Raw genomic sequence first — 25,832 nt, 5'->3', positions numbered from 1 at the left:
AGGTGAAGGGTCCGTGGGTGCGTCCTGGGGTGGCTTGGTGGCAGCCGGGGAGGCGTCCGGTGTTGAGTGCGCTGAGGGTGGCGGCGTCGTACGTCCGGTGGGTGGGATGGCATCTGCGAGGGCCAGGGTGTCTGGCGCTGGGCGCGGTCCAGGCGCGGACGGGCGCAGGCGGGCTTGCCTTTGGCACGCCTTCGGCGCACCATTGGCGCGCCCGCTGCGCGTGAACGCTGCGCGCACGCGCAGACTCTGCCATAAGTGGAGAGTGGAGGGGGCGGAGCGAGGGAGGAGCAGCTGGGAGGCGGGAGCGGGGTGGCGAGTGGGGAGGGGAGCGGTGATGCTGGAAGGAGCGGCGGTGGGTCGGCGGTGGGTCGGCGGTGGAGGCACATGAGCGAGCAGGGGCACAGCAGAGGACAGATACGGCACAATAAGATCAGGGGCACAGAGGACAGGCAAAACAGATACGGCACAATAATATCAGGGGCACAGAGGACAGGCAAAACAGATACGGCACAATAATATCAGGGGCACAGAGGACGAACTGGCAGCGGCAGTGGCGGCGGATGCCGGGACCCTCGGGGTGGGCCACGCGGCGGGAGGAGCGACCGGCTCTGACCAGGTCAGGTCAGGTGATGATATTTTCGGTGGCTGATATCGCAGCAGGCATTGTGTGTCAGTTTTTAAAGAACATTTTTTGAAAACCCTTGGTTGCAGAAGTTTAAATAATATTGATTGATAACAAGTTCATACAACCATAGACTACAATTACACAAAGGTAGATGTGCTTTTAAAAGGTCTGTATTCTGGGCCTGATTTAGAGTTTGCCATATTACAGATGCATTATATCCTATGGCACTTGCACTACAGTGAATAGGATGTCGTCACATTGTGATGGAGTATCTCATCCAAGAAACTCTGAATCAGGCCCCCAGGCTAGAAAAAGCATAAGGGTTACAAGCAGATTTCCAGGGATAGCAGTTGCAATCTCTAAATATTCTTCTAAAACAGCCTTTCCCCTTTCTGATGTGGATAAAAATTCATGAACCAATTTGTTTCATGTGTTGTCTGTAACACATTTTAGACCATCTTTAGCTGTCTGAGATGTTGTATAAATACAACAGCAATATTCTTTTGTTTGTTAGTGGTTTTTTATTTGCAAACTTGACCTACGCAGGTGACCGCTCTTTTACAAATAGTAGCAATTTGTTGCCCAGTGTTACAGCATACAATTAGTGTAAATTTCAGTCAAAAGAAGTCGGATAGAAGTAAAATTCTCTTAAGTATTTTGTAAGTTACAAGTGTATTGGGAGTCAAATTATGTTTATATCAACATTCATCAAAAGTTTAAAGTAAACTGTGGTCTCTTCAGGAGACAAATAGCATTGGAACATTAGAGCTTTCATTTTCCTTTTGAAGGTTAGGTAGACAAGAGTTCTGTTTGAGCATGGTAAGGCATTCCAAAACTTGAGTGCGTTTCCAGAGAAGTATTATTTCCATGTGCTTTGCTTCCTTAAAAGCTGGGATTTCAAGCAAGTAGGTTGTTGTGTTTCTCAGAGAGCACTGACATCCTGGTACAGTTAGTTCTCATCCAGGGGATACTCATCAATAGTCATAATCTATGAATAATCCCCGCCCATGTGCGGGATCCCGGAGCATATAGAAAATACATATATATACATATATATATACATATGTGAAAACATATAAATGCAGCCTAATAATGTTCAAAACATGGCAATGCTGTAAATTACATAATTTTTGCATAGTAGTGCCCCCGTAACCCGTAAGGAAAAAAGGAAGCATCAGGCAAAATATAACACAGCACTGCTTTATTGCCATAAAGCAACATGTAATTGTAGGCATTCGCCAGTAGGCTGCAGTAGAGTATCAAGAAACCAAGAAAACTGACACCCTGCCTTTAAGGCATTAGAGTAGGGGGACCGTGCCTTTAAGGCCTGCCTGTGACCCCCTGCTCCCATGATGCACTACAGGTGGCAGTTGGGCCAGTTCTTTTTTCCGGCTCCTTCTGTGAGGATCCTGGAGCTTGAGCTCTTCAGTTTTTTGACTGAAATTTTTAATTACAGCTTTTTCAAGCTTTTTTCGACGTTTTCTGGCTTTTAAGGGCTAATTCTGCTGGTTTCCAGTGAATTTTCCAATTTTTTCCAGTCAGAATGTCTCCTTTATTTAGGAAATGTCCTTCTTATGGCAATAAAATGGCACTGGCAGATCCACACTCGGTGTGTATTGTGTGTTTACCAAAAACACGATCCTGACCAGTGTCCCCACTGCCAGAAGTTCTCAAAGCGCACTCTGAGGGACAGAGAGCGCATTAAACTGCATGCAAGACTGGAGAAGGAACGGAGCCGTCGTGAAGGCGAGCATTCCTCATCAAGACCACCTTCTTCAGCTACGCAAGTACAGAAACGGCGACATACCAGCTCCTCGGGCTCCAAAAAGACCAGGAGTACAAGAGGTTCGCCGTCGAGGATGCCGGCGAAAAGGCAGAGAACTTCGGCGTCGAGGGATTCATCCTACCATCAAGAGTCTCCGCTGCGCAAAAGTAAGTCTGCGTCGAGAGGCGGTCCTTCGGGCTCGAAGGCTGCTAGTCCGGTGACATCTGGACTGTCTCCGTCGACGTCGAGGCTTCCGTCGACGTCGAGACACTCTCCGCCACCCTCGAGGGGGTCGACGTCGAGAGATGCGGCGACGTACATTCCGCCGCTAGTGGGCCGGTCGCCGTCGATGGTTACCCCCACTCGGCGACATAGAAGGTCGACGTCAAAAGGGCAGACGTCGAGAGGTCGACGTCGAAGTCGCCCAGTCGACGTCGAGAAAGGTCGACGGCGAAGAAGTCGCCCAGTCGACGTCGAGAAAGGTCGACGGCGAAGAAGTCGCCCAGTCGACGTCGAGAGCGGTCGACGGCGAAGAAGTCGCCCAGTTGACGTCGAGAGAGGTCGACGGCGAAGTCGCCCAGTCGACGTCGAGAGAGGTCGACGGCGAAGTCGCCCAGTCGACGTCGAGAAAGGTCGACGGCGAAGTCGCCCAGTCGACGTCGAGAGAGGTCGACGTCCAAGTCGCCCAGTCGACGTCGAGAGAGGTCGCCCAGTCGACGTCAAGAGAGGTCGACGTCAAAGTCGCCCAGTCGACGTCGAGAGAGGTCGACGTCAAAGTCGCCCAGTCGACGTCGAGAGAGGTCGACGTCGAAGACACGGCCGACGTCGTGGTCATCTAGCCGACGTCAGGTGCCAGAGAAGAGAAGATCGACGTCGAGGTCTCCGCGATCGGCGTCGAGACCTCCGTCGAGACCAGAACGGCTTATTTCACACTTGCCGATGGTGACGCAGACGTCGTCGACGTCCAGGGATTCGACGTCGAAGGCGAAAACTGGAGCGGAGAGGTCCCCAGGAGAACAGACATCATCTCCGGGACTGCACATCGTGCAAATATCTCCCGAAGGATCACCCGATGCTCCAGAGCGGTTCGGACTGTCACCGCGCTGGTTATGAGATGTGGGCGCAGGCACATGTCAGAGTCCGGGATCGGACTACTCCCGCAGGTATTCCCCACCGCGCAGGAGTAAATCACCTCCGAGGGATCCAAGGCCAATTTCACCACGCCGGTCTCGTTCCAGGGACCGTCGCACCGCGCCAAAACGTCCAAGATCTCCGTCCAAGCGCAGATCAGGGTCAAAGGCTCACCATAGTGAACGCTCCCACAAGAGGCGACGCACCAGGTCGTCCACTGGGACTTCATCCACAAGATCCTCAGTCCGGGACTACTCTTCTAGCTATGGCCACATTCCTTACACCGGCTACAGCGGGCTCGGTTCCTTCGAGAATAGCAAAGAAGTACAAGGCTCCGACCGAGGACCCTTTATTCTTGAGGGCGGACCCGCCAGCGGATTCGGTGATCGTGGCGGCGGCCATGAAGTCTCACTCAGCCTCAGTATCTGCTTCTGTCCCCCCTGAGAAGGACAGCAAGCTGATGGACTCCTACGGCAGGAGAATGTGCAACTCCTCTGCCTCGCACATGAGGGTCGCTAGCGCTTCAGCCCTGCTGGGGAGGTATGATCGCTCCCTATGGGATTCCCTGGCCAGGTTCGTGGAGAAATTGCCTAGGGAGGACAGGCAGGACTTCACGGAGATCCCCCAAGAAGGCGGACTGGTGGCCAACCAAGTAATAAGCGCAGCGGCGGATGCATCAGACCTAGCCGCGCATGGCTACTCCCATGGCATCTGCTCCCGCCGTTCGGCCTGGCTCAGATTAACGGGCCTCAAACCAGATGCGCAGAAAAGAATTCTTAACCTGCCGTTTAATGGGTCATCGCTATTTGGAGCTCATGCGGACGACCAAATGAGCAAGATGAAAACGGAATTGGACACCGTAAAGGCTGTGGGACTGGAAAAGCGCAAAGAGTTCCGCAAGCGCTTTCGCCAGGGCGTCAAACGTGCCTTTCACCAGCGCGTTCAAACGCCCCAATGGTCCTCTCAAAACCAACAGAGGTCCCAGTTTCAGCAAAGAGGGCGGGGCAGAGGAAGAGGAAATGCTAAACAGCAGCAGTCCTCTCACAAAAAACCTCCCAAACAGTGAAAACTTACTTCCTCCGCGCTCGTTCGCCACTCCGATAGGAGGAAGTATCACCGTTCACCTGGCAGAGTGGAATGCAATTACAAACGACAGATGGGTGCTGAGTATTGTAGAGCGTGGCTACTTGCTGAGGTTCAAATCTCCCCCTCCGCAGGTACCCCCACGGAAACAGCCACTCCCTGAAGTTGCCACTCTCCTCTCCAAAAACGCCATAGAGGAAGTTCCAAACAGGCAGAGAAATCAGGGAGTGTATTCCCGGTACTTTCTGTTCAGAAAAGAGGAGCGATCGGAGACTACAGACCCATCCTCGATCTCCGCTTACTCAACAGATTTCTCAGAAGAGAAAAATTCAGGATGCTAGCACTGCACCAGATCTTCCCACATCTCCACCAGGGGGACTGGATGTGTGCCATCGACTTACAGGATGCATACTTCCACATTCCTGTCTCAGCGAAACATCGGAAGTTTCTCAGATTTCACATCTTTCGCCAACATTATCAATACAAGGTCCTGCCATTCGGCCTCAAGTCCGCGCCACGAACGTTCTCAAAGTGCATGGCGGTGGTGGCTGCATTTCCCCGCAAACGGAAGATATTCGTCTACCCTATCTAGACGACTGGCTCTTAAAAAGTTCCACTCCGGCTCGACTCCAGAGTCATTTCTCGTTCTGCCTAAACCTTCTACACTCGTTGGGCCTTCAGGTCAACTACAGGAAGTCGATCCTCAATCCAACTCAGCGGATCCACTACCTGGGCGCCTCTCTAGACTCCTCAAGCGTGTGTCCTTCGGAGGAGAGGTTATCCTCCATGCTGCAAAAAAGCCGCACGCTTCTCAGCACGGAATATCCCACAGCCCGACAAGTGTCATCTCTCCTGGGATCCATGGCCTCGTGCATCTACATTGTGCCCAACGCACGTCTGCACATGCGTCCTCTGCCGCAAGACCTAGAGGATCAGTGGTCGCAGAGGTCCGGCCGCTGGGAGGATCACATTACCCTTCATCAAGCCGCCAAAGATTCTATCCGGTGGTGGATGGAGCGCTCCCATCTGCTTCACGGCGTCCCTTTCCATCAGGCGCCTCCGACACAGACAGTGGTCACAGACGCCTCCATGCAGGGCTGGGGGGCTCATATGGGCCGGCTTCAAGTACAAGGTCTCTGGTCCGCTACCGAACAGAGCTATCACATCAACTTCTTGGAGCTACGAGCAGTCCATCTCGCTCTCAAGTCCCTGTACCCATCCCTGCAGACCGACTATGTTCAGGTTCAGACGGACAACACAACTATGTTCTATCTGAACAAGCAAGGAGGGACCAGATCACGGGTCCTGTCTCTGGAGGCCCAGTCAATCTGGAAATGGCTTCTGGCGAGAAACCGGACGATCGTCGCTGTTCACCTGCCAGGGACCCTGAACGTGCAGGCGGACGGCCTCAGCAGAGACTTCGTCGAAGCGCACGACTGGGTGCTCAACGAAGACGTCGCTCAAGACATCTTCCGCTTGTGGGGCACACCGGGCATCGATCTGTTCGCAGACGCGGACAACATAAAATGCCCCGTCTTTGCCTCCAGGTTCCCTCAACGGGGTTCGCAGGGTGAACGCGCTTTTGATCAGCTGGTCGAGGACATTGCTTTACGCTTTTCCTCCTCTCCCTCTCATTCCGGCTGTGATTCAGAAGTTCTACAGGGCCAAAACTCGGATGATCCTAATAGCACCGGAGTGGTCCCGGCAGTGGTGGTACCCTGATCTACTCCAGCTGTCGGAGGTACCACAAAGGAGGTTGCCATGCCTGCCGAACTTGCTGACCAAGGACAAGGGGAGAGTGTTCCACCCCAATCTCCCCTCCCTCCGCTTGACGGCATGGCTCCTGAATTCATCCAGTACGGACATCTAGATCTTCCACCGGACTGTATGAGCATTCTTCGGGAGGCAAAGAGGCCCTCCACGAGGAAGTCGTATGGCTTTAAATGGAAAAGATTCTGCTTCTGGTGTAGAGAACACCCTTGATCCGATCCGGGGTCAAGAACAGGTTATTCTCCCCTACTTACTGTACTTGGCGAAGTCTGGGTTAAAGTACTCTTCCATCAGAGTACACTTAGCTGCTATTACAGCCTATAGGAAGTCTCCTAACCAGATCTCATTCTTTCAGATGCCCATGGTAAAGGATTTCTTAGAAGGGCTTAAGAAAGTTTACCCACCTGTGAGGTCTCCTTCCCCTTCCTGGGAACTGAACATCGTTCTCTCTAAACTGATGGGAGCCCCTTTTGAACCGATTCATAAGGCGTCCTTGCAACATCTGACCTGGAAGGCTGCCTTCTTAGTAGCCATCACTTCAGCCCGTAGGGTTAGTGAAATTCAGGCCCTCTGCTGCAAGGAACCTTACACTGTGTTTCATGCTAATAGGGTGGTGCTCCGTACCCATCCGAGCTTCCTACCCAAGGTGGTCTCGGACTTCCACATTAACCAGGTGATCACATTGGCCACCTTCTTTCCTCAACCGACCACTCCCCCGGAGAGAGCCCTACACTCTCTTGACCTCCGGAGGGTTTTGAAATTCTATCTGGCTAAGACCCTTACTCTTAGAAAGTCAGACAGGCTCTTTGTGAACTATGGGCCCACGAATACCGGGCTGGCTGCGGCCAAGTGGTCTATCTCTAGATGGATTGTCTCTTGTATAGCTTTGGCTTACTGTGAGAAGTTGGCCTGATGTATGATGTCACTAGTTATAGTGTACGCCTTATATCAGTCCAAATACCCTTATGGTGATTGGTTGTAAAGTCAACCTTATAGACCAGCTATCCTAGTGGTAGCATGGACAAGAGCAGTCTTAGGCTAAACTCTGAATGGCATGTGAAGCCAGCTGTGATACCATATATAATCCCTTGAATACCAAATGAAAGGACACCACAACAGATATATATATAAAATAAAGTGTATTTATTCTAAGCAAACCCTCAGCACTCTTTATGAGATTAGAGGTAAGTACAACACAGTCTTATTTAAGCATACATTAAGTCACACAGGTAAGTAATACAGTTAGGCCCTAGGGGCCACGCAAACCATATACTAAGTAAGTGGTATAAGGACCACTGTCACGGAAATAGAATAGGCCTAGGCCTAGGGAATCGCTGGGGCTACACTACACTAGCGTTAGTTAGGAAGTGGGAGGCCCACGGGATTCGTGTGCAGAGTGGAAACACTCACGCGTAATGCGTAAAAGTCAATAGCAATAGTACAGTTTAGAAAACGGTAGATTTAGGACACTTCCGGAGTAGCTAGGAAGTTGAGACTTGAAAACTAGACACTAGGATAGTCACTATCCTGATGAGCACCGGAGTACCCAAGTTACCTAGCCTACAGGCTGCGGGTGCATAGGGGTGAAGATGCGTCGTTTTCGTCGTTGACTCCTATGGATGCCTGAAGAAAGATGCTGACAGGCAGTCAGTGAAGAGTGTCCGGTGGATCCCAAGGCTGGGATCAAGAAGAGAAGAAACCTGCAAGCAGAAGGGACAGAGTCAAGGTCACTAGCCAGTGACCACGTGGAACCAGGAAGGAACCAGACGATGTCGTGAAGATTTGCAGGTGAAGGTGAAGCTTGTCGCTGCAGCCAGGAGGACCAGGAAGCGTCGAGGACGACCAGGACCAGGAGGCGAGCTGTCCCACGAAGGCTCTTGCTGTCGGCGGCGTCGAAGTTGGACTAGGACTCACCAAGCCTTGGCAAGCGGAACCCACGAAGAACGAAAGACTTGCTTCTGGTGCAGACCAGGAAGGTCTGGGGTGCTTCTTCTTTGCAGAGAAGCGGGAGCCAGTCTGGAGGAGCCAAACCAGCGCAGAAGATTTCAGGGTGCGTCGTCACAAAGGCCACTAGCCAGCGGGCAAGCAACCGGACAGACGCGGCAAGCAGGAAAATGCTGAAGGGCCCCACGCAGGACTCGTGGAGTGTGGGGGGCTGATCTTCGGTGCAGATGGTGCTTGGGGTTGGGGCTTCTCAATCCCCGGTGCACAACTTCGAGGGTACCTCAGAAGCTGCGCTTTAAGTTACTAGCCACTTTTTCCAGGTAGCCGGTCCCACGTCGCTCGTCGCCTCCACGGATCTCAGCTCTGCTGTAGATGTGGATCAGGGTCGGAGAAGTCTGGAAGTCAAGGCTCTGGTCAGGCTCTGCAATCGGTTCCTCGTAGAACGTGGGCAAAGCAAAGGGTAGTCTCTTGATGGTGCCTGTTTGCACAGGGTAGCCACTCCTTGGCTACAAGGGAGATTCTTCAGTCTTCTTCTTTCGTCGAATGTCGAAGGTCCAGAGTTTCTGTTCAGTTTTGCAGGTTCAGGATAATCTAAAGTCTTGAGGCCCAACTCCCACTCTTATACTAATCTGGGGGGCTGGGATACCTGCTAGGTCACGCCTTATGGGTGGGACCTGGGAGGGGGTGGTTACACCCACTTCCCTTTGTCCAGTTTCGCGCCAGAGCTGGGGCTGGAGTGCCCCAGCGCCGGTTTGAACTGGACTATGCAAGGAACACCTTGTGTGCCCCAGGCATGTCTCATTCCTTTCAGCCCACCCTGCCCCAATACACTAAAGGCTGTCTGGGGAGGTGCTAGCACCTCCCCAAGCAGGAAACCTATTGTCCAGGCCTCCCTGGCTGGGATCACTCCCAGCTGCAGGAGGTCAGACTTGTGTCGTGGCAGCAGCATCCATTTTGTGATGCTGAGGCTTTGGTCAGAGGCTAACAGTTGAAGTATGATTTTAACATGTCTTTCCCTCTAGAAGGAGGGAATAATATTCTCATGTCCAGAAATGGCATGGGGGTATTATTCCACAGTGTTAGACACCTTACACAACATGTTTCGATAAAGCCAAACCATAGTTACCATAACCGTCTAAGATTATAAGGCACTTTAAGAGTATATGGTAGGCTATATCATAGAACAGCTATAAGGACAAGGTTCCGAAAGCTGCAGACAGGCTCAGCTCATGCTAGAGCACCATCTCACATGTTACCAAGCACTCTGCCTCCAGGATTGTCAAGGCCTGCCATAGGAGTGACTGATAGGTACACATGTGTCTATATGTAAGTTAGGTATAGGAATACTACACCTAAGCAAGGGGTGATTACACGACCTTGCCCCAGCTGAGTGATCAGCCAGTTGTGTCAAAATGGAAGGCCAGGCCAGGGGTGGCATAATACATGCTGCAGCCCCTGGTAGGCCTAGGGTACACCTATGCCCTGGGTACCTAGGGTACACTGTACAGGGGCCAATGAGGTGATCCTATCCAAATGGGTTATGCACCTAAAGTACATAGTATTAATTTAGAGAGAGAACAGCAGGGCTGTGGGTCTGATTAGCAGGCCCACAGCCACATCTAAGTCGAAAACCAGTAAAGCAAAAGCAAAAAGTGGGGGTGAACATAGAAAGCAGACCCTACTCTCCTACACACCCCCCCCCCCCCCCCAAACTTAGGGACATTAAACTAACCTTGACCAGTTGAGTCTTCATGTTCTAAGTGGAAATATCTGGAGAGTCCATCTGCATTGGCATGGTCAGTCCCAGGTCTATGTTCCACTGTGAAGTCCATCCCCTGTAGGGAAATGGACCACCTAAGAAGTTTGGGATTTTCACCCTTCATCTGATTTAGCCACAAGAGGGGCTTATGGTCTGTCTGAATCTTGAAGTGAGTGCCAAACAAGTATGGCCTCAGCTTCTTCAGGGCCCAAACCACAGCAAAGGCCTCCCTCTCAATAGCTGACCAACGTTTCTCTCTAGGGGTCAGCCTTCTACTTATAAAAGCAATGGGCTGGTCTTGACCATCTACATTCAGTTGTGAAAGAACAGCTCCCACACCTAACTCAGAAGCATCTGTCTGGACAATGAACTCTTTGGAGTAGTCTGGACTTTTCAGAATAGGTGCACTGCACATGGCCTGCTTCAGGTCATCAAATGCTTTTTGACAGCTTACTGTCCACTGAACTTTCTTTGGCATCTTCTTGGAGGTCAAGTCATTAAGTGGTGTCACTATGGACCCATAATTCTTAACAAACTTTCTGTAGTACCCAGTCCGGCCCAAGAAAGCTCTGACCTGAGTCTGGGTAGTTGGAGGAGCCCAGTCCTTTATGGTGTGGATCTTGCTCTCCAGTGGTTGAACCTGACCCCCACCAACTAGGTGGCCCAGGTATACAACCTTGCTCTGCCCTATCTGGCACTTAGTGGCCTTGATAGTGAGGCCTGCCTTTTGCAGGGCCTCTAAAACATTCCTCAGGTGGACCAGGTGATCCTCCCAGGTGGAGCTAAAGACAGCAATATCATCAAGATAAGCTGCACAATAATCATCCAACCCAGTAAGGACTTGATTCACCAACCTTTGGAAAGTGGCAGGTGCATTCTTCAAACCAAAGGGCATTACCACAAATTGATAATGTCCTCCTGGGGTCGAGAAAGCAGTTTTGGCCTTTGCACTCTCAGCTAGTCTGATTTGCCAGTAGCCTGCTGTTAGGTCAAATGTGCTCAAAAACTTAGCAGCTGCCAGTCTGTCAATGAGCTCATCTGCCCTAGGTATTGGGTGGGCATCTGTCCTAGTGACAGCATTGAGACCTCTGTAATCCACGTAAAACCTCATCTCTCTCTTACCATCTTGGGTGTGAGGTTTTGGCACAAGGACTACAGGACTAGCCCAAGGGCTCTCTGAAGGTTCAATGACTCCCAGCTCCAACACCTTTTGTACCTCAACTTTTATGCAGTCCCTGACATGGTCAGGTTGCCTGTAGATTTTACTCTTCACAGGCAGACTGTCACCAGTGTCCACCTCATGGGTGCACCAGTTTGTCTGACTTGGGGTCAGAGAGAACATATGTCTGTAGGATTGCAGAACCTGTCTGCAGTCCTGTTGCTGATGGACAGTGAGGCTGTCAGAAAAGACCACACCATCAACTGAGCCATCATCAGGGTTCTGAGTCAACAGGTCTGGGAGAGGGTCACTCTCTTCCTCCTGCCCCTCATCTGTAGCCATGAGTAGCCCCATGTCTGCCCTGTCAACATATGCCTTCAATCTGTTGACATGAAGCACCCTGTGGGGGCTTCTGGGAGTCCCAAGGTCCACCAAGTAGGTGACTTCTCCCTTTTTCTCAACAATAGTGTGGGGTCCAGACCATTTGTCTTGGAGTGCTGCTGGGGCCACTGGCTCCAACACCCACACTTTCTGTCCTGGCTGGTAAACAGTCAGTACAGCCTTTTGGTCATGCCAAGCTTTTTGGAGTTCTTGGCTTGCCTCAAGGTTTTTAGAAGCCTTCTTCATATACTCTGCCATCCTGGAGTGGAGACCAAGTACATAATCCACTATGTCTAGTTTGGGTTGTCTGAGAGGTCTCTCCCATCCTTCCTTTACCAAACACAGGGGTCCTCTTACAGGATGCCCAAACAAAAGCTCAAAAGGGCTGTAGCCAACCCCCTTTTGTGGGACCTCTCTGTAAGCAAACAGAAGGCAGGGTAAAAGGATGTCCCATCTTCGCCTAAGCTTGTCTGGTAATCCTTTTATCATTCCCTTTAGGGTCTTGTTGAATCTCTCAACAAGCCCATTGCACTGTGGGTGATAGGGTGTGGTGAACTTATAGTTAACACCACACTCCTTCCACATTGCAGTCAAGTATCCTGACATGAAGTTGGTACCTCTGTCAGAAATGACCTCCTTTGGAAAGCCCACTCTGGAGAATACTCCAAGCAGGGCCCTTGCCACAACAGGAGCTGTTGTGGTCCTCAGGGGAATTGCTTCTGGGTACCTGGTGGCATGGTCCACTATCACCAGTATGAATCTGTGCCCAGATGCTGTTTGTGGGTCCATTGGTCCTACAATATCTATGCCCACTCTTTCAAAGGGGACCCCCACCACAGGTAGTGGTATGAGGGGGGCCTTTGTGGTGCCACCTAATTTGCCACTGGCTTGGCAGGTGACACAGGAGCGACACAACTCCTTAGTATCTTCTGACATATGGGGCCAGTGAAAGTGAGGGACAAGCCTGTCCCAAGTCTTGTTCTGGCCTAAATGTCCTGCAAGGGGAATATCATGGGCCAAGGTGAGAAGGAAGCCTCTGAACTTCAGTGGTATGACCAACCTCCTGGATGCACCAGGCTTGGGGTCTCTAGCCTCTGAATACAGTAGCCCTTCATCCCAATACACTCTATGGGTACCTTGAGCATTCCCTGCAGCCTCAGCAGCAGCCAGCTGTCTGAGGGGTTCAAGAGAGGGGCAGTCTAATTGAGCCTGCCTCAGATCTGCCCTTGAAGGTCCCCCTGTCCCAAGAAACTCAACCTGATCAGGTTCAAGTTCTTCTAGGACAGTTCCTTCAGGGCTCTCAGAATCATCCTCCTGGGAGGGCTGATCCACCATCTGAGGCAGGGGGGAAGGCACAGCCTTAACCCTACTGCTCTTTCTCTTGGGTTGTGACTGGTCCATAGTTTCAGGATCCAGCACTTGTTCAGTGGTGCACTTTTTGGCCTGTGACCTGGTCACCGCAAGGACATGTGCATCTATCCCCAGCATTTCTGCATGGGTCCTATACTCCACTTCAGACCAAACTGAAGTTTCAAGATCATTGCCCAGTAAACACTCTACAGGAAGGTCTGAACTAACAACAACTTTCTTGAGGCCAGTTACCCCTTCCCAGGAGAAGTTAACAATAGCCACACTATGGGAGGTAGTGGCATTGCTAGCGTTGGTCACTAGGTAATTCTCACCTAGTATGATCTGTCCAGGGTCCACAAAAGCAGGTGTCACCATGGTGACACTAACCCCAGTGTCCCTGTAGGCCTGAGCCATTCTTTGGTTGATAAAAGGAGTCTGTCTGTACTTGCCCAGGTTACTGGGGCCTACAGTAGAGGACAAAGCTAAGTCCCCATCACAGATCAGAACAGCCTGAGTAGGTATTCTGACTAGGCCAGAATCCTCCTCAGTTCCCAGGGTTAACCCTACTACACCCTTTTGCTGGGAACCACCACTTACAGCTGAACTAGGGGGTACAGTTGCCTTAGGGGCAATGGTGGCTGGGGGCTTATCCTTTTTGGTGCACTCACTAAACCAATGTGAGTTGGACTTACAATAGTTGCACCATGGTTTCTTTTGGCCATCTTTCTTTTTATCCTTTTTGGAACCACCCTCCCCCTGAGCCTTTTGGGGGCCTGGTGAAGACTTCTGGTCTTTTTGTTTCTGCTCATTACCCTTCTGGTCTGCCTTTTTCTGATCACCGCCCTGGTTCTGGTTTTTCTGCTTAACTCTAGTCCAGACCCATCTATCTGCCTTCTTTCCCAATTCTTGGGGAGAAGTCAGATCAGAATCAATCAGGTGTTGATGCAATAGCTGGTTTTGACAGTTGTTAAGTATTTGCTCTCTCATGATCAAATTATACAATCCTGTATAGTCCTTAACCTTACTTCCCATTAGCCAGCCTTCCAGAGCCTTAGTGGCACAATCTACAAAGTCAGTCCAGTCCTGAGTCTGTGTCTTCTGGGTATCCCTGAACAACAACCTGTATTGTTCAGTGGTTAGGCCAAACCCATCAATCAGAGCACTCTTCAGGACAGTGTAATTATCTGCATCCTCATCACTAACTGTGAGGAGCTTGTCTCTTCCTTTCTCAGAGAAGGAGAGCCACAAGATAGCTGCCCACTGACTTTGGGGTACCTGCTGTACTTTGCAAGCTCTCTCCAAAGCAGTTATCCATTTGTGGATGTCATCCCCACACTTGTAGGGAGGGACAATTTTGCTCAGGTTTCTATTATCATAGTGCCTGTCTCTATCTCTAGGAATGTTGCTGCCACCAGTGGGTTCTAACCCACTTAACTTTTGTTCTCTAGCCAGAGCAAGCTTCTCTTTGGCAAGGGCAAGTTCTTCCCTCTGAATCCTCAGATTAGCCTCCCTCATTCTGGCTGCATGCTCCTTTCTCTCAGGTGAAGTCATTCCCCTGTGAGAGGAAGCATTAGAGATGCTAGAGACATGGGAGTGGATGGATTCCCTTGAAGGGGATCTGTCCCTCCTGCTTCTCTGTGTAAGCCTACTTGTGGGTCTGTATGGGGGGACCCCATGCAAACTCCCATGTAAACTTAGGTTAGCCTGGCTAAGTCTTCCTACTTGGCCCTGGCTGTCTACCTCTCCATCTGAAGCCCCATCTGACTCATCTGTGGTGGGTAGACCCTCCTCTGTACCTAGGGTACCTGCCTGAGATGCCCTAAGAGCATCATACTCCTCTAGGAGTTGTCTTAACTGAAGGAGGGTAGGGTTTGCACCCTGTTTTATTCCTCTGGAGGTACACAAGTGTCTCATCTCCTGGAATGTTAAGGTATCATATCTAGAGGGGGTCTTTTGCAGACCTGATCCTCCTGAGAGAGCATCTACTTGATCTCCTCTCAGAGACATGATCTAGTGAGGGTGTGGTGTGTGCACCTACCTACACTAGTTGTTTCTACTAAACCTCTCTAGTAGTTGTAGTCAGGGTGTGTTACTCCCTTCAACCTACAACTACAAAGTCCAGTAGGACTTAAGTATTATAATCTATGTTATATGTACCTAGACAATATCTGTGTGATCTTTCAATTTAGTATCTCAAGACTACAATGGTATTACAACAGCAAGCTCAGATCCCAACCGCTGCCACCAATGTGAGAAGTTGGCCTGATGTATGATGTCACTAGTTCTAGTGTACACCTTATATCAGTCCAAATACCCTTATGGTGATTGGTTGTAAAGTCAACCTTATAGACCAGCTATCCTAGTGGTAGCATGGACAAGAGCAGTCTTAGGCTAAACTCTGAATGGCATGTGAAGCCAGCTGTGATACCATATCTAATCCCTTGAATACCAAATGAAAGGACACCACAACAGATATATATATAAAATAAAGTGTATTTATTCTAGTCAAACCCTCAGCACTCTTTATGAGATTAGAGGTAAGTACAACACAGTCTTATTTAAGCATACATTAAGTCACACAGGTAAGTAATACAGTTAGGCCCTAGGGGCCACTCTGCACACGAATCCCGTGGGCCTCCCACTTCCTAACTAACGCTAGTGTGGTGTAGCCCCAGCGATTCCCTAGGCCTAGGCCTATTCTATTTCCGTGACAGTGGTTCTTATACCACTTACTTAGTATATGGTTTGCGTGGCCCCTAGGGCCTAACTGTATTACTTACCTGTGTGACTTAATGTATGCTTAAATAAGACTGTGTTGTACTTACCTCTAATCTCATAAAGAGTGCTGAGGGTTTGACTAGAATAACTACACTTTATTTTATATATATATCTGTTGTGGTGTCCTTTCATTTGGTATTCAAGGGATTAGATATGGTATCACAGCTGGCTTCACATGCCATTCAGAGTTTAGCCTAAGACTGCTCTTGTCCATGCTACCACTAGGATAGCTGGTCTATAAGGTTGACTTTACAACCAATCACCATAAGGGTATTTGGACTGATATAAGGTGTACACTAGAACTAGTGACATCATACATCAGGCCAACTTCTCACACTTACCAACTGTCCCACAAAGTTCTACAGGGTAAACCTAGAGCACACTCTACTCGAGGGAAAGCTTCTACTGTAGCACTCCTTCGCAACGTTCCCATGTCTGAGATCTGTAAAGCGGCTACATGGCGCTCAGTCCATACTTTTACGCGCCATTACTGCCTAGATTCAGACGCGCAGGCCGACGCCCAGGTGGGGCAGGCTTCTCTGAGGAACCTGTTTGCATAACTGTAAATGCAAAATGTGTTTTGCTGTTTGTTTTTGTTTTTTGCTCGTCCGCGAGACTTTGGGTATGGGCTTGCTGCTCTATTCATAGATTATGACTATTGATGAGTATCCCCTGGATGAGAAGGATTAGTTACTTACCTGTAATCCTAGTTCTCATCCAGGGGTATACTCATCAAAGTCATAAGCGACCCACCCACCTCCCCGGACGAGCAATGTTTTCTCTTTAAATAAGTGATGTATGGAAGGCAGATCTACTCAGGTGCGGAGGCACCGCCAAAAAGAACTGGCCCAACTGCCACCTGTAGTGCATCATGGGAGCAGGGGGTCACAGGCAGGCCTTAAAGGCACAGTCCCCCTACTCTAATGCCTTAAAGGCAGGGTGTCAGTTTTCTTGGTTTCTTGATACTCTACTGCAGCCTACTGGCGAATGCCTACAATTACATGTTGCTTTATGGCAATAAAGCAGTGCTGTGTTATATTTTGCCTGATGCTTCCTTTTTTCCTTACGGGTTACGGGGGCACTACTATGCAAAAATTATGTAATTTACAGCATTGCCATGTTTTGAACATTATTAGGCTGCATTTATATGTTTTCACATATGTATATATATATATGTCATGTGATCAAGGCAGAGAAGCTGCCGAAACGCGTCATGGTGGAGAGTGGCTTGTGAATAAAATCTATCAAGCACCTATTTGGGTCCTATCTCGCTTTGTTCCAGCGGAGTGGTATGGAGTCATAGAGCGAGCAGTCTATGATATATATGTATATATATGTATTTTCTATATGCTCCGGGATCCCGCACATGGGCGGGGATTATTCATAGATTATGACTTTGATGAGTATACCCCTGGATGAGAACTAGGATTACAGGTAAGTAACTAATCCTTAGTTGGCCGGGTATTTAGGAGTTCCTGCTTGTAAAGCTATGTATGTGTGATGAAGGCCATTTTGAACTGGCATCTTACCACTATTGGTAACAAAGCGGAGTGGGATAAAAGTAGAGTAATGCTTCAATGATGAACGCGGCATGATTGAGTGTTGGTTTGAAGAATGCTTTGTCATTAAGTGTTTTGGAGTTACAGGTCTTGACTGCTTCGATGTAGAAAGAGTAGATTACTTCTTGAACAACTTATAGGCTTCTCATGCTTCAGCAACATCATAGTTGTAGGAGAACCACTCTATGACGGTGAACATGTTGAGTTGGAGCATCTGGAATGGCAGAAATGGCCAAAGTCGCAGTGGTGGCGATGCTGCTTCTTCATTTCCTTATTTCCCAATATTCAAAAGTCTTTCTGGTGGAGAAGGCATTGGCCCTGTGGAATAGGTGCCTTCCTAGGCGATTTTGTTTTGTTTTGGTTTGTCTTGTCACCCTCTGCTCTGAGGCCCACTGAATCTGTTATCAGCACTTTACAGGTCCTTTTGCCATAACTGGCACAATTCCCAGATTTTGACATAATGCACATAACTTATGTGGGTCAGAGGCTACCTTCTTCTTCCTGCAGGAGGGGCACAAACAGTTTTTATAAAAATATGATTTATTGTCATTAATAATATTACAAAAATTCATAAAATGTTTCTTTTAAAAATGGTATACAAGTAATGACATTGTCGAAGCAAAAAATAATATAAATCATTGCTCACTATACATCAAATACAATCGACTCCTCTTGCATTGCTGCTCCCCAAGGGAAACCCCCTTGACTCGCAAGATATTCAGCCCTTATCTACTATGTGCTGGGCAAGCTAAACCTGTTACTCGGGTCCGGCCCACTATATTCACCCTCCCTTCTACTTGCCCATAATCCATTTTTACCCCTCACCACTGAAAAGGGGGTCCTTGTCACACTTTCCAAATTGGGCCTAGACACCTTTGGCTCCCTCTTCCCTGACGGACAGGCGCGTAAATTGTCTGATTTGACGCAACTTCCAGGGCTGACGGGCGTGGACTCTCTTAATGTGGCTCGGCTTTAGGGGACACTACGAGACACTTTAACCACCTTTCCCTCCCCATATGAGGAATTTGCTCTGCTCACCCTTCTCATCACTGACGAATCCGGGTCGCACCTGGTCGCAAAGCTGTATAAAGCATGTCTGGCACTTAGGGTGGGACGAGACAGAGGGACCCCACAACGATGGGAAGACGACTTAGGACAATTGCTAACTGACAAAGAGTGGTCCAACTGCCTCGACCACACTCACAGGATATCCCCCAACCACAGACATAAATTGCTTCATTTTAAATTTGTCCATAGAATTTACATAACCCCTCGACAGTCATCCAAATTTGACCCCTCTAGTTCTGCAAATTTCCCTAAATGTAATGCAATAGATGCTGATTTCGTACATATACTCTTTGACCATGTATTTTGTCGAATGAATCAATGAATTCTTTAATTTTGAGTAGCGATGGGTTGTCCTTTTGCACCAGAACTAGCGGTACTCTTTATGGCCCAATTTGAAGAAAAATTCATCTACAACAATAATCCTTTCTACCAATTCATTGGTAGATGGATTCGTTATATAGATGACGTGTTTATGACTTGGACCAGCACAGAAGACAATCTCAAAAATTCCACTGTTGGTTGAACGACCGTACTGAAGATATAAAATTCAGTTTGAATTACTCAAACGTAAAGATCCCATTCCTCGATGTTGAGGTCTATCCAACTGAAGATGGATTGGTCACCACTCTATTCAAAAAGCCAACCGATCGCAATAAAGCGCTACATTTTACAAGTAACCATCCTAGGAATCTAAAAGAGAATCTACCCTATGGGCAGTTTTTGCGAATAAGACGCAATTGTTTTTTCAAAGATGAATATATGATACATGCATCTAATCTACTTGAAAATTTGAAAAAAGAGGATACCCCAAAAAACTGCTTAAAAGGTCGATGAAAAGAGCTTGGTGGACTCCGAGAGAAACTCTCCTTGAAAAAAATGAAAAACTACCACTCAATAGGATCGTCTGTGTCTCTACATTTTGTCCCAACTCAAATATGTTAAAAAAAGTCATTAATCAGAATTGGCATTTAATTAAGAACATAGACCAATCATTAGGACACAATCCACTTTTTGCCTTTTAAAAAAGATCGAAACATAGCTAACCAACTTGTACGAGCAGCAATGCCAAAAACAAAAAAAATACATTACGTGACTATGTCGGACTTCCACCATTACGTGGCCATCATAAATACGGTACTTGCGTTTGCTGTGTGTCCACACAAGAAGGGTTCCTTTTCAAACATAATTCCATCTATTGGAAACATGATTCTTTTACGAATTGTAAAAGTAAATTTGTCATTTATGGGATACGATGCCCGTGCAATCTCTTGTACATAGGGAAAATGAATCAAGAGATTCGAATAAGAGTGTCCCAACATAAATCACGGATTAATAAAAATGTTCAAATAGCGCCATTGGTCAATCATTGGAAAGCCAATAACCATTCGATTAAAGATCTGAAATGGACTGTTATTTCGAAAGTCGAACAAGATGAGAGAGGAGGCGACCTTGAATTAAAATTGTCAAGAAGAGAAGCGATGTTGATACTCAAGTTTAACACAGCTACTAATGGATTAAATGAACTTTCCGAACTCTATAAATTGAGCTAATAACCGGCTTTCCATCATTCACCAATTAAGGCTAGTCAAACAGGGGGTCGCTCAATCCATTGTCTCCAATAGATCTCTATAAAATTTTGTTAGATTTAATAAGTCCATTGAAATGTGAACTGCAACATCACGATCTATTTTTCCTACACACGTTGAACACTGGACTGGACTGAACAAACCTTTACCTCCATCAACAAATACTTTTTAAAGATCACGGCCGGCCAATCGAATACTACATCTTCTATGTCTCGTCTGATTCAATAAGTTCATGCAACCCATCAAATCGCAATAGGACTGTGCAAAATATCACCTTTATTAACAAACATTTTCAGGACTTTGGTCCGTATATTGAACACATTCGATTGAATCTCTTTTAATTTCAATTTTAATACCCACTTTGAAAACAACGAAGATAGACACACTAATGAAGTCTTTCTTCCATGGCTTTCCAGTATATACACTTCCGCAAACATAATGAGTTCCGTCATCACTAAGTCACGTGAACAGAATTCAAACGGCAAGAACCGGCCGACGAAGGGAGCGGATTCCAAGACAACCAAAAAAATGGATGATTTAAGGTATGTCCATCACATCGAACTTTGATTTAAACAAAACACACGATTCCACAAGATTGAATTACCTAAAATGCGACTACTATAATCCTTTTTCAGCGCATCGCAAAGAACGCAAACAGTATTAAGGACTAGTCAGCCAGCCTATACATCCGACTCACCCCTGCCATCTGAACCACTAAGGTAATCCGCCTAGTGCTTTATGATTTCTAACGTAGAGGTTCACCGCCATATAAACAATTCTTAAGGTCTGCCTATATTGATTTTTTACAGCACGGAAAGCGACCCGATTGTCCAATCATTAAATCGCCTTCCAGCACAGTTCTTGAGTAACGCTGTCGAAGTAAGTCCTTTCTATTTGACAATGTGCCACTCGGTTCTAATACCCCATTAGAAGGGTCAGTAAAAGTTTCTCCCACTCCCTTTTAGGTTCCGAACATAAAAGACGCAAGAAATAAACACAATCACGAAATATAGAGGAATGAATGTGAGAAAAAATCTGACACTTATTAGTCTCTTGACTTGAGCCTTGCTCTATCTGCTTTTGTTTCCGTTATATTGTAGACTTCTCCTGATTATTAGATCGGCTGATCTATTCTTCATCTGACAGAGGTAACGAATATTGCCCTTAGGGTTTCTATCTGCACTAAGACGTATTGGGCGCCTAGATATACTGAACAAGTCTTTTCTGTTTTTAGTCTACAGGTCCTGATGAGAGCCTCATGACTAAAGGGGACTCGAAACGCGTAGACCTTGCCATTTGGCCGCAAGAATTTAAATACATCAAAAAGTGTTAAACATAGGACTGACATTGTTTAGCATTATTTCTGTGGCATTTATGAAAAGTTTTTTATGATTCTTTTGAATACATTATTAGAGAATTAAGTTTATGTATGTTTTTGAATGCGTGAATGTGAATAAATGATTGTTATGTACGAATAGAATGTATGGGGGGAATAAATGAATGTGTTGGTTTGAAAGTTGTCACAGTATGATCCACTACGAGTTTTTTGAGGTTTTTGGATTCATTCAGTAAATGGAAGATAAAAAATGGAAATTAAATTAAAGAATTCACTGATTCATTCGACAAAATATATGGTCTAAGGTTTATTTTGTTGGCCTCAAGATGCCTACTCATAATTGAATTTGAGTCTAAAGAATAGTTGCAGTATTAGCAATTTTGTTGTTATTTATCATATGCTTGGCTTAGCTTTACTGCCCTTAGCCAAAACCCAGTTTTGTTATTGATTTCGTACATATGGCCTGTACCTGCCCCCACATATCGGCATATTTGCAGGAAGTTTTTACAACGCTTGCACAAATAATAGAAACTCCCCTTTTGCCTTCCCCGAAACTTGGTCTCCTTGGCCTGGTGACCTGCATCAAAACTTGCTATAGGTGCTTCATAGCAATTGCGTTACTCTTGGCCAAACGCGAGATTGCTGTTCTGTGGGGAGCAAGGTCTCGCCTGGCCAAATTTGCCTGGCTTCGAAGCCTAGCCTACTGCAGCTTACAATCTGAGGTATATGGCACACTTCAACCCCCCACTTCCCGGCCCCGGTACACTTGGTGTGGTTATCGTACCCTTCTACCGCGAACACTCCTTGCCTCTTGGGCTGATTCCACTCCAGTTGCTTCGCCGAATGTTGAGTGACTTCTGGGATAGCTGTCATGGTTAGTCCGCCACATCCCTGTATCAAGCTGCTATAGCCTAGCAAGCACGGCAAGGTTTTAATACATTCAACTTATGCATTGTATATTAATTTCGCCATATTTAGTAATTGCCCCATGCTAAGGAACCTGTCTTCTTTTGTTCTTTGTCTTGTATTGCATTTTTTTGGTAGTAGGTGATTGTCCTTTTAATGGTTGCATTGATTATCATATGTTAATTAGATATGTCATTTCCTGTTTCACAAGCCAATATTGCTTTGTCTTTTTTGTAAGATGTATACACTGCTGTTTTTGTTTCTATGTATACGTAGTATGTCTTATTTGTATTCAATAAAAACTTTTTTTTTTTTAAATACAATCGCTCACTCCTATAGCTTTTGTTGAACATCAGTATATCATTGTGAATATATGCTTCTTCAAATAACTGGGGCACTAATTTCCTAAAAGTTTGTTGATGCAGTGTTTCTGTGGATTTTTAGCACTGGGTCTTTCATATATTCACATGTTTGAATCATTCCCTGTAGTCAGGCTGGGAATCCCCAATACCTTTAAATAGCAATAAATAGAGGTAAAAATGACTTTAGGCCTCCACAACAATGTTTGTTGAGTAAAACATCCACCTCATTTGAAACAACAGAAACTTCAGCCAGTGAGGTTGAAGTGCTAAGCTCTCCTACTTCCCCATAAAGGCCACCATAGCTCATATTTCTACGACTCAAGGCTTGTGTGTGGGCTTCCCAAAGAAGGGCTCTGCACTAACCGCACAGTGACTCCTTATACTGTTACTTTCCTGGACTTCACTGGGATTTGACCACTCTTAGCAGCTTTTAGAGTACGGGAAGTTGTTTTTAGTGTAATGTTCTTGGAAAGCTCAATTTTCTGGACTAGGGAGACCCTTCCTCTGTCACAAACTGTCATCATGACTGACCGAGAGAGAAAATCTCTTTTCAAACCCTGCTCTACCTATGGGCTAAAATGATTATATGGATGATCCATGTGAGCAATGTATTTATTGCCTAATCGAGCAAACAAGGCTTCACGCTGTGACATTTTTCAGTGTTTCCTTTTAACACAGAAGGATAGGGAGAGGTTGTCACTGTACGTACTTCAGAAACAAAATGCCCTACTGCTAAGGGGAATGTCCCCTCCCCTGGGGATGATTCAGTGAAAAGAGCTCCACCATGCACTCCAATGAAGGAGGTGACAAAAAGGTAACATAGAGTTTCTAGAAATGAACTTGCACAGTAAAGCGCCTGTGGCCACATGGTCGCAAGGGTTTTCCTCAAAAAGCACTTAAAAGGTTGACTCTGTGTTGCTGTGCCCTCACTCCCAACTGCTCCCATTGTACATCCCTCATTCCGATTTCTGCAGGTCAGGGGGGCAATTTATCTTTTTTCTCCTGCATAGGAGTCCATAGCAACTGACCAATGGTTTTTGAAGATGGTACACTCAGTACATACATTGGGGTTTGTACAGAAATGACCAATCTGCCCACCCAAAAATGTACACCATCTTCACCTTAGGGAGCTCCGACTGGAAATTCTCCTCCTGCTTCTCAAGGGAGCAATATAAATAGTCCAGAGATCACAGAGAAATCAGGGATTTCATTCTAAGACAATACAATGGAGATCTATTCTAGTTCTCAGGGAGACAAACAAGTTCCTGAAAAACACTATTTTTGCAAGTAAATGCGCTACAAGGACATCTTCGTGCTCCTACAAAAATAATTACCCGACATCCCAGACTCTTTAGGGCACGTATTTCCACACCGGAAGCACAGGAAATAACTCACTTTTCAGGTGTGGAGCAGCGCTACCAATTCAACGCACTTTCATTTTGGCTTTAAGTCAGCACTTTGAATATTTACCAGGTGTCTAGCGCCAATTGCTGCCTTCTGCAGATGACAGTGCCACCAGATATACCTGGATGACTGTCTTATCAGAGTTCTTTCAAGGCAATAGGCGCAGTTTACTATGGTCTCCTGCTTCAACCTTCACCAGAGGTTAGTGTTAACACTAAGCATCAGCAAGTCCTCTTTGGAACCTGGAGCGAGATTGCAGGTTTTGGGTGCTATAATAGACACCAAGTTGGGAAAGGCATTTTCCTTTGTGGACAGAAAGAGAAAGTTCCAAGCCAATGCACAGACTGTCTCTATCAAGCAATCAATCACAGTCAGGCAGTCCAAATCTCTGGTGGGCCTGATGTCATCCTTCATAGGCCTATACCTTTTTAAATACTACTGAAGAGATGTTCAGCAAGAACTATGCAACCAAGGAAGCAGCTGGATGGCTTGCGGAGCAACGTGATCTATACCGCAAGACAATTGAAGTATGTACTGGAAAGGTGGTGATTTCCCGCAAGTCTTAATGTAGACCTCCCATTTCATCCTTCAGCCGACAGAATGGTTATAATGATGAATGCTTCCATGGTGGTCTGTGGAGCTCACATACAGAAGCTCTTGACAAGGGACCTCTGGTCGGATACATTAGAGGCTCTCTGTTAATATCCTAGAGCTCAGTGCCATAGGATTGGGCCTGTAGTTGCTCCTTCCAAGACTGGAAGATCATGCAGTCCTCATCAGGATAGACTATGCAACTTTAATATTTTACATAACCAAACAAGAGTGAAACAAGATTCTGGTTTCTATCAGAAGAGACACAACACTCTGGAACATCTACCAGGATGTCCAAAATCACGTCTGATACACCCACCAGTATCGTCTTCATCAAATATTTTAACTTTTGATTTAGTCATATGACTCCCATTTTTCCACAGGAGTATATTTCTATAGCAATGGGGGTCGTTTTTTCTCCTACATTGCTGCCAAGACCTGGAACGACCTGCCTCTCCACCTCCAGCATCATCCTCCCTAACGGACTTCAGGAAGAGACTCAAGACTTAGCTGTTCAACAAAGACAAAGCATCTCCAGTGGCCAGCTACCCTTAGTAGTAACACTGCTGTGCTTTACAAATGTTGATTGATTGATTGAAAGCCTTCAGCCACACTAAACTTTAGCTCTTAGAACTGGGGTGTGTGTGGGGAGTGTGACTATAGTAATCCTGGTGTCCGCCTACACCGAACACTAAAATCCAGTTTGGGGTAATCATTGCATCCACAATAAACCCAGAGGCAGAAGTCTGGTAGAACAAAGGAGGGTTTTTCATCAACCAGACAGTGGATACACAAGAATTGTTTTGGTGTCCTGTTTCTCTTCCTTTCAAGTGTATCCTAAAGTGTTATATGTAAACCCAGCAGACCTGACAAGCAGGATTTGGCATTGAAGGAGGATTTGACAATGTAATGTCAAAAAGGATGCTCATAGCCACCAACCTAAATATTCTGTGAAGTTCAGATTAGTCATCTGTGCCCATTCAGGTCAGCCTTTTGTTTTGTATTACTGTCTGGCAAATGGGGGAGAGAAAAAGCAAATTTAGCTTCCATTAACTTCAGGTAGGGAAAGTGTAACTTTTCGAATGGTTACTTTTCCTTAATATTTTTCAAAACTATGTCTTAACCAATTAATTGGATTTTTAATAAGTATTACAAATAGTTGTTTAATTATGATCCCAGCTAGCCCTATTTCCGAGATAGTGTTAGAGTTTTAACCTGTAGTCTGTGCTTTTCTACATAGGACTGCTAGGCTTGCCCCTGTGAAAATACCTTGTT

The 25,832-nt window shown here is 46.8% G+C and overlaps 1 protein-coding gene and 1 long non-coding RNA gene across 2 annotated transcripts in view; both read left to right on the top strand.

The window, feature by feature from the left end:
* SYCP2 (synaptonemal complex protein 2) overlaps positions 1–25,832 on the top strand; it is a 4,998,961-nt gene that overhangs the window by 355,036 nt on the left and 4,618,093 nt on the right. The window lies entirely within an intron of this gene.
* LOC146812478 (uncharacterized) lies at positions 20,438–22,478 on the top strand. The gene is made up of 5 exons (XR_014965949.1): positions 20,438–20,500; positions 20,594–20,677; positions 20,768–20,837; positions 21,059–21,106; positions 21,193–22,478. It is a non-coding gene; the product is annotated as an uncharacterized LOC146812478 (long non-coding RNA).

This window comes from Triturus cristatus, chromosome 7, assembly GCF_964204655.1.
Source record: "Triturus cristatus chromosome 7, aTriCri1.1, whole genome shotgun sequence".
Classification (NCBI taxonomy): domain Eukaryota; kingdom Metazoa; phylum Chordata; class Amphibia; order Caudata; family Salamandridae; genus Triturus; species Triturus cristatus.
Note: the sequence above shows the minus strand (reverse complement) of the source record. Positions and strands in the feature narration are given on the sequence as shown.